Source organism: Mastomys coucha, chromosome X (genome assembly GCF_008632895.1).
Source record: "Mastomys coucha isolate ucsf_1 chromosome X, UCSF_Mcou_1, whole genome shotgun sequence".
In the NCBI taxonomy this organism is placed as follows: Eukaryota; Metazoa; Chordata; class Mammalia; order Rodentia; family Muridae; genus Mastomys; species Mastomys coucha.
The window spans coordinates 146,429,812-146,444,964 of record NC_045030.1 but is presented as its reverse complement, the minus strand read 5'-3'; the positions used below and the strand labels follow the sequence as shown (position 1 = coordinate 146,444,964).

The 15,153-nt window shown below is 34.7% G+C and overlaps 1 pseudogene; it reads left to right on the top strand.

Annotated features, from left to right (window-relative positions):
• Positions 1 to 10,128: 10,128 nt before the first annotated feature.
• Positions 10,129 to 10,707, top strand: LOC116095055 (annotated as a pseudogene).
• Positions 10,708 to 15,153: the final 4,446 nt, after the last annotated feature.

Below are 15,153 nucleotides of genomic sequence, written 5' to 3'. Positions count from 1 at the left end.
GGGAAGGCATGGCGGGAGCGAGCATTTTACAAAAGAAGCCTAGAAACGGCCAACGGGCTTCTGAAAATATGAGGCTCGCTCCTAATCAAAGGGATTCAAATAAAAACAATGAGATTTTTCCTTCGGGTTTATCAGGTTGGCAGCGATGAAAGAGAACGTTAAACCTTGCTGACCGGGAGCCGAGAAAATGCACTCTCATGCTAGTCATAGTATGAATTGTAAATTGCTGGGCAGTTTGAAAATACAAATGGACATTTTAAGTATTTGCACCTTTGTTTAGAAAGACCTAATAATCGATTCAAAAAGCACATGTATGATATATATAAACAACGTAGCATTTAAAAAATAGCGTTTAGCTAGTTAAATACGTCTGTAACAGGAATACTATGGTTTTGCCATACAATAAAATAATCCCTGTGTCTAAAAGATGGTGGCTAATTCATGTAGTAGTACGCGTCTCTAAAAGAATACATTAAACACACTGTTGTTAGGAGGAAATAATAGACGATATTTGGGTTTATATTTTCTATGGATTTATGGTTTTCGTAACAAATGGAAACAATACATGCATGTAGGTGTCAATATCAAAAAGCTTGTAGGCTGTGTGTGTGAAAAATAAATCTGAAAGGCTATACTCCATTATGATAAAGGTAATTATTAGTAAGAGCTGAAATTGTGAATAATTCATATTTTCTACTCTTAATAAGATTTTGAATTTGATGGGTAAATATGCATTGCATTTGTGACTTTTAAAAACTACAAATATGTTTTCAGACAAGAGTAAAGGTAAAAATTGACAGGCACACAATAGTCGTGGCAGAAATTAACATAATCATTATGGAGTAAATAGAGAAAATAAGAAATGGAGTGTTACTGATATAGAAAACCTGAATTATAGAAGAAATAACTCTGAAATTATTTATTTATTTCTCGTTTTGAACACAGAAAATCCTTTTTCCCATACAGAAACCTAGAGATGATTTAACAGCATTTCAAAATCATTACGTCACAAGTACCTCAATAAATCTCAGTGTCAAACAAAATACAGGGCCATGAACTAGTATAAAAATGATTATATAGACAAGGTCTCATGTCGATATAATATACAATGAAAAGTGAACTTGCTTTAAATACATATCAAAACATAATTAATTGACACACATCAAATGTGTGTCTATAAATATCTATGGTTTTTAAAACATATGTTTATATATATAAAATATTCTATTAGCTAGAAGGGCTGGACTCACTGATGAAGCACATGCCTACCGTGTATGAAGAGACCCTGGGTTCAATTCCTAGTACTGAAAGAAAAACCAACAGAAAATAAATGTACAAGAGGCAGTCATCCTAAACATCTAGCCACAAGGAAAAGGAAATGGTACAGGATTCAAGACAATGACTAAATGGAACTGGAGTTAAAGCTATAAAAGTGTGCTTTGTCTCTAAAATAGAAGCAAACATGACAGGCTATCACATCTGTTAAAATATGTTTAACTTTTCTGAAAATAAAGAGAAATTTAGTATTATATCACAAATGATCTTTAATTACTCTTAAAGGTAAATACTATTAATAAAAATGGGAAAGAAGAAAACACTTAAAATTTAAAGAAAACTGAACACTTTTGAGATAGTACAAATTGAAATTCTTAGTAGAATGAATTGATAAGCATAATTGTACTGAGAATATATATCTCAATAATTACCACAAGATTACCCTATAGGTAGTTTAAGGAACTTGATACTAATAGAAATTTCTAGGCCCCACCCAAGCCAACTGAAATAAGTGGTGAACAAGAATGTGCATTTTTAGCAGGTCCGTGTTTAATAACATTTGATTTATGGGGTATTATGTGAATGAACTCAGAGTCAAATTTATACATTTTAAAACTTTAAATGCCAAATGGTAGCAAAATTAAGTGTAATAGACATTCAAATAAAGAGGACAACAGAGAAAACTGGAAGAGGAACCTGACACGCCAGCCATAAAATGAAAATAGCAAAGATCTACTAACAATATTTCTCTGCTTCATCCTTTTCTCTTTCCCTTCTTTTTTTCTCTTTCTGGCCACATTTTCCTTTTTGTGAGATACTACCTTGTTTTACCTTGTTTATATATGAAAGCAATGGAACATACCATCTATAAACTGTAATAGAGCTGAGCCAGAGCATACACAAGGTCCCAGGTTCTACCCCCAGCACCACAAAAAAAAAAAAAAAACCAGTAAGTACAGATCTGAAAGACAGTGTAGTTCTGGAGCTTGACAGAGTTGCTACAGAATGCCTAGCCTGCTCATCATAAGCATTATCTGAGTTACTTTTAGTAGCTGTGGCAGGAAATAAGAACTTCATATTCCTCTGGGAAATAAAGGCCAACTTGCTAACCAACATTGAAAGTATACTAAAACATTCAGACAATTTTACTGAGTATTTCTACATTCATGGTTGTATCCTAAAACAACTAAGTCCTGCACTAGTAAAATATATTGTCTTCCTGGAGTGGGTCTACAAAACTCAAAGAAAATTCTGATCATTCTTCATTCTTGTGGATGCACATGGCAGAAAATTAATTAATTAATTAATTAATTAATAATAAATTCTGTTACAACTAGAGAAACAGTTATATAAGGAGGGCAAGATTTGAGTCAATGAGACTGGAATAAAAACACCACAGTCACCGATGGCTGTGTGATATTAGCAGTACAATCGTTTCTCTATAGTGTAAATTCTTTACCAGCTACAATGGGACTAAGAAACAAGTTCTTAAAAGCTGTGCTAGTTCATGACAGAGAGACAGACAGAGAGAGACACAGGGAGGCAGAGATAGACAGAGACAGATAGAGATAGTGACAGAGAGAGAAACAGACACAAAGAGGGTAATTACTCTGTTATATATCCCTCTGGGAAAATAAGAACAATACATTTACTCTTGGCAAAGCAAATTACACAATTAAATCTAAAAATATCAAATGACACAAAAGAGCAAATATACAATTTACTTAGTGCATAGTCTGCTCTGGGGTTATATTTTCTACCTTCATGCTCGCGGCAACCTTCTAATAATTTTTGGTTTGTTCATTTGCTTTACATATAAATAAGTAATGTGTAAATAGTCTTTCTTGAATGTCCAGAAATTCTAGTGCTGCATATCCACTTTAATCTCTGGGATGTAAGTTATGAACTGGCAATTCATGGGCTGGCTTTGGCCTGCCAACACATAAAACTTGGCAAATGTCCTAAACGGAGATTTATGACTTCAGTTTCAAAACTAGACGATCTGGTTACATTGAGTTCATACCACAACATAATTTGCCTGGAGGTGAATAGTGGCTGCATTCTTTAGATAAGGTGTGAATGCTGATTTGCTAGTAGCTACCACAGCTGCTTCATTGATTTTCTTATCAGGTTGGGCCTCCACACTTTAGGATGTTTGATGGTTTTAGTAGGAGCCTCTGTTTTGCTTTCTTTTACTCTGTCTCTTAAAAGCTTAAAGCCATGAAGCACGGGGGTAAATTGCACAAGACCAAGAAGATAACTAGTCCACTTTCTTGGAAGGGTGTGGTAGTTACTTTAAGGGGAATGCAATTATGTCAGTAAGGATCACATAGTCTCTCTTGGTGATGATGGTAATGATGAAAAGCTATTATGTTTCCTTCAATTTATGTTTTCACAATTTTCTCATCAGAAGTATATGATTTTGAGAAAAACTGGAACTTGGAAAAAATAGCGAGCTAAAAGTGAATCTCTGCCTCCCTATGTTATATAGAATAGAGTTTTATGTTACAGACAATGCAAGAAACTGAAATTCATGACGGCTTTCCAAAAGAACTTAGAATTAAGTTTGCTCAAAATTTACAAAATTTGACTCCAGCAGATATGTAGCATAGGATGGCCTTATCTAGAATCAGTGGGAGGAGAGGCCCCTGGTCCTGTGAAGCCTCCATGCCCCAGTAGAGGGGAATGTTAGGGTGGTAAAGCAGGACTGAGTGGGTGGGTAGGGAAGCACCCTCATAGAAGCTGGGGAGGGGAATTTGCAGATGGGAAACCAGGAAGGGGGACATCATTTAAAATGTAGATAAATAAAATAACCAATAAAAAATATTTACAAAATTAATAGGAGGTTGAAAGGATAAAAGAAAAAGAGGGATAATTCTTAGATGAAAACATTAATATAAAAATAATGTGGAGGGATGGCTATGAAGAAAAACACATATTTTCATAGGGTAGAAATGAGTAAAACTTTTTTTTCAGTCTGAATGACACCCATAAAGAAGACAAAGTAGAAATATCCAGATAAGACAATCCTACTATTTTAGTGGTCATCCAAGTATAATATCTGTTAGAATAGAACAGCATCTGTAGGAGATTCTGTAGCCATGAGACATACTCTGGGGATTGTAACACAGAAAATTCAAACTCTCATATTGATGATAAAAAGCAAGTTGAGACAGGAGGTCTGTAAGTAGTATCATTCAAGGCAATAGTCTATAAAGCTATCGACATAGTCTTTTAAAACGAAGTAGAACACAATTTCAAAGCAAACATTTTTAGATACTCAGTTTTCATAGATCTTCTTTCTTAAAATTGAACTACTAGGATAAGTGCCTGAAGGCAAGCCATCTTCTTTTGCAATTAATCTTTTCTCGCTTTACAAAGTAAAAATATCTTTCGATTACATGCTCACAGTTTCACTATAGTTCATTTCACATTGCCTCCATATGTAAAATCCCAGGGGAAACAAACAAAGAGACTTTTTGAAATATATATTGCTGTACATATTGAAATGACTCTAATAATTACATAATACAACCTTATGCAAATAATGGAACTGAGTTGTTAACTGATAGGATCATTAAAATAATTGATAAAGATAGATCATTATATTGGCTTTAGCACATTGTTTGGAAAGAAAACAAAGAAAGGATATTGTTATAACAATGTATATAGTACAGATTCCATAACTTATATTCATAAAAATAAGTAATGAAAATACTGTTAGCAATTTATGTTAGGGTATACTATAATAGAAATAGCCTCCAAGGGAATTCTAATTAAACTTTTTATTTTTAATATTTTTCAAAGATGGTAATAATCATAGTTTTGGCTGTTTGTACACTTCCAATAGTTATAATAATAATACAGAACATCTTAATCCTTAAATTTTAATTTAGTAGCCATAATTGTTATAGTAGAGAAATAAGAGTGGGTTGGTTGATGAAACAATGAAATAAAAACTAGATAAAGCTGGACAGTGGTGGCACATGCCTTTAATCCCAGCACTTGGGAGGCAGAGGCAGACAGATTTCTGAGTTCGAGGCCAGCCTGGTCTATACAGTGAGTTCCAGGACAGTCTGGGCTATATAGAGAAACCCTGTCTCGAAAAACTAGGAGGAGATTTTGGAGGAAGAAAAATAAATTGCAAAAGGAACAATATTAAATTTCTAACTCCTCAAGAGTAGTCTAATAATGTATTTTAAACATGATGGATGTTCATCTCCAATTGCTATGCAAGTAATATAACATTTTATTTATTTAAAAATATTTAGATTCATAATATCACACAAATTGCCTTAAAATTTAATTATAATTCTTCCAATTAAATGTACACAGACACACATTATATGTCAACTTAAATATGCATAAAGGTATATGTAATTTATAAAAATTCTTTTGGGGGCCATGAGAAAAAATATTTGAAGATTCAAGGGTTGTTTTTTAGACTGTGGTCCTCTGCTTTACAGATCCAGATGCTGACTCATGCCATCAGGAAGGATTAGTCACAGGAGTGAAGATGCAGGTAAGAGGAGATTAAGTTCTTAATTTTCAATGAGAAGCAGCATCGTAATACCTCTATGCTTTCAGCGAACTTTCCCCCTGCAAAACCAAACGGAAGCTTAAGGAAAATTAAACAAGAAAGGGACAGCTAATTGATTGCCTGCTAAACATATATTGTGATTCCAGCACATGATTACTCAGAGCAAACTGATGCAAAATGGAGGATGCTTGATGGATTTAGTGGGATGATCGCTGAGTAAACCATGATTCACAACCAAATTTAATGGCATAAATCTATTCTAGTGCCAGATCTTCTAGCCAAGATGGTTTTGTTTACAGGTTAGAAATGCTAGAAGCTGAATAGGTAAGACTTGTTATTCACTAGAATCCTGCCAATGTTAACTCTGGGTACCTACCTTTCCTTATGTGTTTTTGTAGCTCATTTCTTCTTGAGATGCTAATAAGATCACAGTATACTTATGCCTTTGGGACCTGAGTCATTCTGCATCTTCACAAGACTTTGCATCTATTTTTATTGGTTAATGATCTACTTTTCATTTCTGAGAATTACATTCATTTTTGACAATTACAATTTAATTCTCAGAAACACTGAAAAAAATAATTTTTCAGCTCTTGATGTAGGCTTTGGTGAAAGGCAACCTTATAATAGTCTCTACTTAAGAAAATAAATAGGCAAAAAAATAAGAATTAAAAAATAAAAGAAAAAATCTCATAAAACACACTAAAGAGCCAGAGAAGCAGGTGTAAAGTTAGATGGGTAAGGAGGTGGAAGGGTCTGGAAGGGAGATGGGGAGAGGAGACCATGATCAGAATATATTATATGAAACCAATTATCCAGTAAAAGAAAAATAAATGAATGAAATGAAAAGAAATCTCTTCAGTGTGGCAGAACTCAATCAACAATATCACTTTTATTATATTAGCATATCATATCATCCACATAAAGGTATCAGTATTAGAGGACTGAATAATTTATCTAACAATAGGCTCCTACTTGCATTGCTTCTTAGGAAGAACAGCGTCTATAGGCCAAATAAGAAAAATGATTTTTGTTTATTGGATTTTTTAAAAAGTTTTTATTGGTTCTGCTCAACATAATATAATAGAAAATACAAATGAGTAACTTTTTCTTTTCATAAGGTCAGCTAAAATCTGCTTTCTGAATGATACATCTGAAGGATCCAAGCTCTGTGGCCTTGACCTAAGGGTTGTAAAGAGCTGGGGATTAAAGAGAATGTGTAGAGCTGCAGGCACATATTTTATTCCACTCCACAGAGACCCTGTCAGGCACCCAGATACAGGTGGGCACACACAAGTTGCACATAAATGGGTACACACACCCATAGGTAGGCTTGTGAACTCAAAGGTTAAAGAGTAAAGGCTTCTGGCCTCAAAGTCACATTCCTAGGAAGCCCAGACTAAGTGGAATTCTGCCAGGAATGTAAGAGATTGTATCACTTTTTACTTTGGGGGAAGATCTGGTATCAGCCATTTTCTGCTAATTCATACCGGCCCCCCATGATCAAGAACTGCCATCTTGACTTGTGTTGGATGTCTATAACAGTGTCATGTTGTCTAAACATAAACTGGCCCATACATCTACATCTACAATGTCTCATAAAAAGAAGCAGCCACGACAAGGGAGAAAGACAACAAAACAAGGGAGAAAGACACCAAAAGCTAATTTAGGCATTTCGTTATTCATCTAAACAAAGGAAAAATATCAAATGATTGTTGGGACATGCCAGTTATATAAAGGAATAAAGACAATAAATAAAAAGATGCAATTGATGGTGGTAGAAAGGTGGTATGTCATAGTATTTTAGTAAGTATAAATTTTACGTAGAGCCAGAAATTTGCGATTATGAATGTAGACTTTGAAGACTTACCATTTACACTTTCTATTTACAAGTTCACATGGGTAACAATTGTGAGAGCAACTTTTTGTAGATTTTAAATTTCAGTGGGTGTTGTAGCTATGCTTCAGATTTTTGGAAGCATTACGAATAACTTTCTAGAAGATACAGAGAATCTAACAATATGTCTCCTGAATAAAAGTGATTAATGGCACAAGACAGTTATGATGCTAATTAAAGTGATAATCATGATGCCTGGGTGATCATTAGGTGAGGGGCAGGAATTAATTCATTACATCCTCTCGAGGATGTATTAGCAGTTACTCACTATCTTTATTTGATAAATGAGATAAACAGGGTAAGGGGCTGTTAAGTCACTTGCCCAAAGATGTACATACAGTAAGAAGAAGAGTGACCCAGGAACTTTGAATAAAATTAGCAGGCAATTGTAGTAATTGATTGCCAATTGCTTATGATAGTCACTATACAATAGTCCAATACTAAAAGCACTAACATAAAGAAGATGTAAATTAATAGAACACAGTTAGAAACTGCCGTATATCACATGTTTAGAGTTCAACAAACACATCTGTGCAACCAACACCTGGGTCAAGAAACAAAATTATTAATTAGCAGCTCCTTAGTAGCACATGTTCTATTCCTTTCTAGACAGGACCTTCTCCAAAGATAAACACCACACTAATTTGTAACACTGTGGATTAGATTGCATTTGTTTTGAAATTTACATAAATACAATCGATTTACAGAACTTGTTGCTTAGTGTCTGCCATCCTTAACTCAGCTTTTGATGTGCCAGAAATGCCCATTGCGTGTAGCTGGAGTTCATGTCATGCCTTGTAATTTCGTGAAGGGAACACTTTTGAAGATTTCTTCTGAAAGCATCACGTGTAACTTCTTTTGTCTGTACCATGTCTGTTCCACAAAATAGCAGGATGATTAAAATACAAATAGTCAATTAGCACAGTAAATAAAAATGAGCTTTGAAGCCAGTTAAATTTCAGTCAGTCTGGAGTTTATAATATTTATCATAAAATATTGTACACAAAGTTATCTTCCGATAAGTTCTAAACATATTCCAGCATGTAGTGTTTATGTTTGTGCATCTTACTTTGGTTTAGAAGAACTGCATTCATATAGTTTTTTTTTTTTTTGCTTAAAACTTGGCTTTATAGTTTTGTCAACCTAGTAATCAATATTTTTAAAATTAGTGGTACATAGCAGTGTTATTTCATATCTCCCATCTTGTGCTGATGAGCAGAGCATATGAAACTCTGTTGAGAAAAAATGGTAATGTTTTAGAGGCTCACAGACAGGAAAGGAGTAAGTTAAGTGGAACCCCTGCAATGGGCACATTGATGATATGTTTGTATGCTTGAAGGAGCGGCCTTGGAGAAGAAAAACAAGGGGAGGGGGCTCCTGTTACAGAACAAGAAGGCGCTACAACTTGGAAGAAAGAAGATAGTGTCCAAACAGGCAGCTCATTTGTGCCCTGAAGACCTAGGAAACTATCCAAATTAAATACAAATAGCTACTGGTCTTGTTATAAAAAAAAATGTAACCTTGAAGAGACATATTTGGCAGTTATTCAGGCCTACATGATTTGGTTTTTAAAAAGCATGTGTGAACATGATTTTAACTTAAATGAGTTTCTGGATTTTCTTAAAAATTCTCAAGATAATATGTTGAATGTTTATTATGCTATTTTTCCATTTCATCTAACACAAATGATCTCATTTAAACCTCAGATGGGCTCTATGTGAAAGACACCATTATTAATATTATGGAACTGAAGAAACTAGAACACAGAAGCTAAGTGCCTGGTCTTAAGTCAACAGTAGTAATAGCAGAGCCATGCAAAGACAGAGACCCTGGCTCATACCCATATTCTAATTTTATTTATTAATTTTAGATTATAGAAGTTTTCAGGAAGCCAAGTTGGGGGAGGTTTTGCCTTCAGTCTCAGCAATCGGGAGGCAGAGGCATGCGGATGTTTGTGAGTTCCAGGCCAGCCTAGTTTACAGAGTGAGTTCCAGGACAGCCAAGGCTACACAGAGAAACTTTATCTAGAATAAAACAAAACAAAATAAAGAGTTTTCATGAAACAATACAAATTAGATAACATAGTATATAATTATTAAACCAGAGTAGTTAACATTTTCATCTTCCTAAATATTTTATATATTTAATTAACAATAAATGTACATATTAATAAGTTATAATATATTTCAATACATGTATGCAATATGTATGGTCCAAACCAGAGTAATTAGTAATTTCATTTCACTATCATCATTTGGTGTGTGGATGATTCAAGTTCTTCTCTTGTAGTTATTTATAAAATATGGGTGTGGGATGGGGCGAGTGGGGAAGCAGTGGCAACAAGCTCCCGGAAGCGAGGGTCACACGCCTGCCCTCGCCCTGGCCCCAGTGCCCACCCTGTCGGCCCAGTCCAGCCATGATCAAGGCCATCCTCATCTTCAACAACCTTGGGAAGCAGAGGCTCTCCAAGTTCTACCAGCCCTATAGTGAAGATACACGCAACAGCAAATCATCAGGGAGACTTTCCACTTGGTATCCAAGAGAGATGAGAATATTTGTAATTTCCCAGAAAGAGGATTATTAATTGGAGGATCTGACAACAAACTCATTTACAGACATTATGCAACACTATATTTTGTCTTCTCTATGGATTCTTCAGAAAGTGAACTTGGCATTTTAGATCTAATTCAAGTATTTGTGGAAACATTAGACAAATGTTTTGAAAAATGTTTGTGAACTGGATTTAATATTCCATGTGGACAAGGTTCATAATATTCTTGTAGAAATGGTGATGAGGGGAATGGTATTGGAGAGCAACATGAGTGAGATCATCACACAAATTGATGCATAAAATAAACTGGAGAAATCTGATGCTGGCTTAGCAGGAGCTCCAGCTAAGCCAGGTGTAAAGAATATGAATCTTCCTGAGATCCCAAGAAATATTAACATTGGTGACATCGGTATAAAAGTGCCAAACCTGCCCTCTTTTAAATAAATATTAAAAAGGCCACTCCCAGGTAAAATCCAGAGAGAAAGTCATCTAAGTTTACCATGCAATTGTTTACCAAAAATAGAGGAGGAGAGACTTAACTTTGCTCTTGGATTTAAGTCAAGGCATGGTATAGAAGCTACATAAAGTCAGTATGGAAGTTCAATGTTGCTTTTCTTGCTCAGTGATTTTAAAGAAATTGACTAGTTCCAGTGTGATTTTTTTTTTAATTTTCTAAACTGCATTCCTATGCCCACATAAAGGCATGCCTCTATATATTGGCTATTACAGTATTTCGAAAAGTGAGATGTTTCTTTAATTATGTACAACCCAAGATGTTGATTTTTTTGTATGGATCACACATGCAGCATTCTCTAATTCTTTCTGCTGTTTGTCACAATTGTTATTTAAAGAACCTAGTATGTATTGCATGAAAACATGACTTTTTCTTTAGTTTAAATAAACTCCAAGGTAACTGGACTTCTAAAGTACCTTTCTGGTTTGCTTGCTATCTACTTTAGCAATATTGTTTTTACAACCTTCTGACTCAACAAAGTAAATAAAAGTATATTTTTCCACTGTTTAAAAAATAAAATATGTACTGTATCGTGAATTAGATATTTCACAGTGCCATAGAAAACTAGAACTGTATTAATGTCACCAACTGTGCTTTGCTACTTGTTATGCAAACTCCATCTCCATTTCCACAGTCATTCCAAGCTGTAGCAATCACTAAGTCTACATTCAAATAGACTATTTCCTTATCATCCACATATGAATGAGAACATGCACAATTGATCTTTCCCTGACTTCTTTTAGTTTCCATATGACCTCTAGGTTCATCCATTTTTGTTGAAATGGATAAAATGTTGGCTTTTTTTACAGTTTAATAATATTTCTTTCTGTGCCTATATGTACATGTATAACATTTTTATCTATTACTCATTAATGGCATCTACAATGCTTCCATATTTTAGCTATTGTGAATAATGCAGCCATAACCATAAGCTTGGAGGTATCTTTTTGATATGATGGTATCATTTCATTTGGATATTATAACCAGAAATGCAATTGTTATATCATACTGTACATATAGTTTTAGTTTTCAGGAGAAGGAGGAATATCCATTATGTTCTTCTTGATGTCTGTACTAATTTACATTCCCACAGGTCATTGTTAAGAATTTGTTTACTCTACATCTTTGTCAACAGAATCAAGGCTCCATATTACACATAGCTTTTTAGCAAATGTAGGAAAGAGATGAAATCCTTTCATGATGTCTACTTTCACCCTACATTTTTAATACAGTAATATAAGTCTTAGACGGAGATATTGCACAGAAAAAGAAGACACGAAAATGCAAGAATGAAGGGGGAAGTCTAACGACTCCTGTTTGCAGATGATATGTTTCTGTATCCAGAGAAATCTGGAGAATCCATTGGATTCGTTTTTACAGTTGAAAGGTTCTTACTGAGGCAAGTTGCTGGGTACAAAGTCAATACAAAATTAGTACTATTTCATAGAACAGAAACAAGTTTGCTGAGAAACAACCATTTAAGAAATTAAATTGAGTAGTGCTCCAAAGGGGAGATAGATAGATAGATAGATAGATAGATAGATAGATAGATAGATAGATAGATACATAGATACATAGATACATAGATACATAGATACATAGATACATTGATACATGCATAGATAGATACATAGATGGATACATAGATACATAGATACATAGGTAGATAGATAGATAGATAGATAGATAGATAGATAGATAAATAGATAGATAGATAGATAGATAGAAAGATATTACTACACTTTCAACTACTTTGAGAAACACATTTTCCAGGTTTCTATAGCTATTTTATCTACTGTAGCATCCACAGACCAAAATTATGGTACTGGCCTAAGGATCAAGTCCAGTCTTACATAAAGGCTCTGAAGGGGAATTTTCCTTGACACTTATTCCATGTTGTCACCATACACTTGCTGGTGGTTGGTAGAATGAATATGGGTTGGCTTCCCATATTCATTATCTCCTCTATATCCACAGCCAACCAAAGCAAACCAATTTCTCTCTGTCTCCTCTCTCCTCTCATCCCTCCTTTGTCCTCTTTCTCCTCTCCTTTTCCTCTCTCCTCTTATGTTCTCTGCCTTCCTCTTAGGCTATTAAGAACTGATTAGAATTATAATTCAGAGTAACGTCTATATTAAGATCTGATTATAAATGGCTTATGATTAACTGATAGAATCTACACTAATGTTCACTTGAATGAGTGGTTGATGGGAATCTTGAATTACCACTTTAGAATTCTGCTCATCATCTTTCCATTTACTTTATTTGGTTGTATGTCTCCCTAGTAAACAAAATCATTTAAGCATCAGGTCTGTCATAAGGCAAATAGTATACCCAGTAAGTGTAAAATTCAAGAACCCAACTATTTTGATCAAAACCCTTCATTTATCCCCTTTGGATGCCTAATCTACGACAAATTATTTAATTCATTTTGTACAATCTGAAGAGTGACCTATGATGGTCACGTATTTCATTGTCAATGTGTGAATGAGATGAAGTATACAGGTCAAGTAAAATAATCAATAGTAAAAGATATATGACAGACAGATACCAAAAGAGCATCAAATTGAGTGTTTAAGCAAAAGAACAGCATAAAAGTAACATTACCAAACTAGGAGCTAACAATAATCCAGTGGAAACTAATGAGGAAGCCCCATTAAGGCTGTCAAGCAGCTGAAGATCCTGATCTAGAGGATCCCTGGGCAGAGTGGAATGTTCTCACTGGAGGGAAAAGGCTTTTCTATAAAAGAGCAAGTAGCATCAGATAGAGGTAACATTATCAAATTGAACACTCACAAAATCCAGCAGAACCTGTTTGGAGAAGTTGAGACAGTCAGCTGGTGTTCCTCATGTTCTTCTATTCTATTTCACAGGTCTTTATTATTTTTTATGATTTATTTATTTTTATGTGCATTGATGTTCTGCCTGCATATATGTCTGTTTGAGAGTGTCGATCCTGTGGAACCAGAGTTACAGAGAGTTGTGAGCTGTCATGTTGGTGCTGGTAATTGAACCCCATACCTCTAGAAAAGAAGCCAGTGCTTTTAACCACTGAGCCATCTCTCCAGCTCTCCACTGGTCTTTTTTGTCAGTTTTTATACCAGGACTATGGTATCAAAGTCAGGTGTTCTGATAGTTCTACCATTGCTCTTCTTGATTAGGACCATTTTGGATATCGGGACTATCTGAGCTTCCATTTGGATCTGACCCTGTTTTGTTCTACTTCTAGGAAAATATCATTGAAACTTTTACTTGTGTCATTTTGTTTGACAAAATGTTTGTTTGGTAGAAAGTCTGGTTTTATGGTTTATAATGGTCTGAAACTTGCTGCTTAGTTTAGGCTAATTTCAGTTTTATAATCCTTCTGCTTCCATCTTCCAAGTCCTTGGATGACAAGCATGTGCCACCATGAAGGTTGCATCAAATCTAAAAAATAGTTTTAGTAATATAGCTATTTTAACTATACTAATTCCGGGGGTCCAGAAATATTGGCTGGAAGTCCATTTCCTGATTTTATTTTTCAATTTTTTTTATACATTTTACTGTTGAAGTCTTTTATATCTTTGGTTACTTTTAAACCAAAGTGTTTATTATTTTTGAAAATGTTGGAAACTATTATTTTTCTAATTTGTTTCTCAGTGAGTTTGTTACCAGTATATAGAAAAAGTATATTTTTACGTTCATTTTGTACCCTAGTGTGATGGATTGAATGTGAATGGCCTCTATACGCTGATATTTTTAATACTTAGTCCCTAGTTGGTGGAGCTGTTTGAGAAGGATTAGGAAGTGTGGCCTTGTTAGATGAGGTATGTCATGAGGAGGGGAGAAGCCTGTGAGGTTTCCATAGATTCTTGACATTTTTAGTCTCTGTCAGACTCTCTCCCTCAGTCTCTCCAGCCCTCACTCTCTACCTCGTACCTGTAGATTAAGATGTGTGCACACAGCTGCTGCCCTGGTGCTGAACCTTCCTGTTGCCAAACTCCCAACAATGATGGTAATGAACTCTATTTCTTCTGGACCTGTAATCCCAGAATTAAAATACCCCTTCCATAGATTGCTTTGGTCATGGTGTTTTATCACAGCAATAGAAAAGTAACTACACTTTATGTCTTACTAAATTTGTCGGGTCAAAAGTCTTTTGATGGAGTTTTTGTGAACTTCTAAGCAGGATATTATTGGAAAATAGGGAAATTTATTTACTACTTCTATCTTTGTATTTCTTTATCTTGATTTATTGTTCTGGCTAAAGTACCACATTAAACCAAAGTAGTAAAAATAACAACCTTGCCTCCTCCTGGTTTTAGAGAAAGGCTTTTATTTTTTCCTCATTCAGTGTATTTTGGGGATATGAACCATTTTATAATGTTGGAATTCAA